Raw genomic sequence first — 2,593 nt, forward strand, 5'->3', positions numbered from 1 at the left:
TTTTTTGTGCTAGATAAAATATAGGAGTCCAGTTGAATTTGAATGTCAGATACTGAATAATTTTTTAGTATAAGTATGTCCCAAATATTGAAGAAAAATCTCAGGAACCTAAATATTGTACAGTTCATTGTTAGATACTATTAGAAAGGAAACTAAACATTTTTCTAGAAGGGTCCGCTTTCTAAAGAGGTTGCACAGGATCACAACATATAAAAGCCAGTAAAATTTGATCTCACAATGCAAAATTACAAAATGTCTAAGTAAACATGAGCAAGAGTTCACAGAAATGTCAGACAGTAGAGTTACACTTCCAAGAACTTCATATAATATAATTCTTGGGTATATCTTACAAAAATGTTTAATCTGATTAAACAATAAAGAATAAAAAACATGACTACAGAATGAGAGACTGTCTGGGTAGATTTGATAAAGAATCAAGTAGAATTTCTGGAAATAAAAAATAAAGTCATTGAAAAAAGATGCCCTTAAAGGATGGGCTAAAGAGCAGAAAAGAGCAGTTGGAAAGTATCGATCTAGAAAATAGATCTGAAGAAATTTTTCACAACAAAGAAGAGGAGAAGATAGAAAATATGAAAGAGAGGTTAAGAGACATGAATGATTGAATTAAAAAGTTTATATCTAAGTGGAGTATTAGAACAGACAAATAGAGAAAATTGGTGGTGGGCATTAGGGAGGCAATCGTCCTAGAGATAATAGCAAAGAATTGTCAAGAATTCATGAGAAACATAACTATTTAGATTTAGAAATCACAGTGAACCCCAAGAAGAATTTAAAAAAACACATTCCACTTTCACATGTATCATATATCATACATATCCAAATGCCAAAGACAAAGAGAAAAATTTAAGGCAAAACACTGAAAAGACAAATTATTGGCAAGAGAACCATAATTAATTTTAGAAGCAGATTTCCCAGTAGCAACAGTAGAAGCCAGAAGAGAAAGAAAATGTCAGCCCAGAGTTTTATACCTACCTAAATTATCACTCAAGAATGAGGTAAAAAAAAATACAAAGAAAATAATTCACTACTAGACCTTTACTGAAGGAACATCAAAAGGATGTAGTTTTTAGAAGGAAATTCAACCTAGAGGAAAGAAAGGTAAGAAGGAATAATGAGCAAGTAAGTTGATGAATATACAAGTAAATAAAAGCAAACATCTTTATAAAACAACAATAATAGTGAGTAATTTAGAGAGTATAAAACAAAGTGGAAATAAAATTGTGAATGATAATAATTCAAGATAAGGGTTGAATAGAGGTAAAGCTTTATTTAGGAAGTAGGTAAAGACGTTGATTAACTTTAGGTTTTTAAAAAAACCTAGGCATTATCTCTTACCTGGTTTACTGCAATAGCTTCCTAACTGGGCTCCCTGCTTTTATCAAGGCCCACTTCTAGTCAAATTTCAACATAGCAGCCAGGGCGATCCTCTTAAAATGTAAGTCAGATCACGCAACTGCTCAGACCTAAACCCTGTATAGCTCCTCATTTCATTCACTATAAAAGCCAAAGACCTTACAATGGCCTAAAAGACCTGTGTGTTCTGGTCCCATCACCTCCCTGACCTCCCTTTTACCACACTTCCCTTGTCACCCATCTTTAGCCACATCAGCTTCTTGATCAGTCTTCCCTCCTGCCTCAGGGCCTGTGCAGTGGCTGTTCCCTCCTCCTGGAACACCCTCTCCCCAGATATCTGCTTGCTTGCTCTCTTGCCTTCTTCGAGTCTTTGCTCACATTTTACTTTTTCAGTGATACCTACCCTGACCTCTACATTCCATATCATAACCCACCCCAACGTCCAGCCCTTTTGGTTCCCCTTGCACTGACCTAGTCTTTGTTTTTTCCATCCATATCACTTATCACCTCCTAACATTTAATTTATTCTACATAATTTACCTGTTTATTATGTTTCATCATCTATTGTCTGTTCCACTACAATATAAGCTCTATGAGATCCAGGACCTTTGATTGTTTTTTTTCTTTTTGAGAGAGTCTCACGCTATTGCCCCAGCTAGAGTGTAGCTGGTATCATCATAGCTCACTGTAACCTCAAACTCCTGGGCCCAAGCGATCCTTCTACCTCAGCCTCCCAAGTAGATGGGACTACAGGCACGTGCCATTGTGCCCGGCTAACTTTTTTTTCTATTTTTAGTAGAGACGGGGATCTCACTCTTGATCAGGCTGGTCTCGAACTCCGGACCTTGAGTGATCCTCCTGCCTAGGCTTCCCCGAGTGCTCTGATTGTAGTAGTGAGCCACCACGCCCGGCTGACCTTTGACTGTTTTGTTCACTGATACATCATGACAGCTTAGAATAGTGTCTTGGTACATCAGAGGTACTCAATAAATATTTGCGGAATTGAATTTAATTCACATTGAATAGTGAGAAATTTTTAACATCTCTTTCTCAGAAATTGATAGATTAAGCAGATAACATATTACAATTAAGGATATATAATATCTGAACATATGATTAACAAGCTTGATCTAATAATAGTCATATATGGAACTTAGCACCCAATAATTGGGGAATACACATTATTTTGAAGGAAATATGGACATTTACCAAAATTGAC

Source organism: Propithecus coquereli, unplaced genomic scaffold, assembly GCF_000956105.1.
Source record: "Propithecus coquereli isolate 6110/MARCELLA unplaced genomic scaffold, Pcoq_1.0 Scaffold341, whole genome shotgun sequence".
NCBI lineage: Eukaryota > Metazoa > Chordata > Mammalia > Primates > Indriidae > Propithecus > Propithecus coquereli.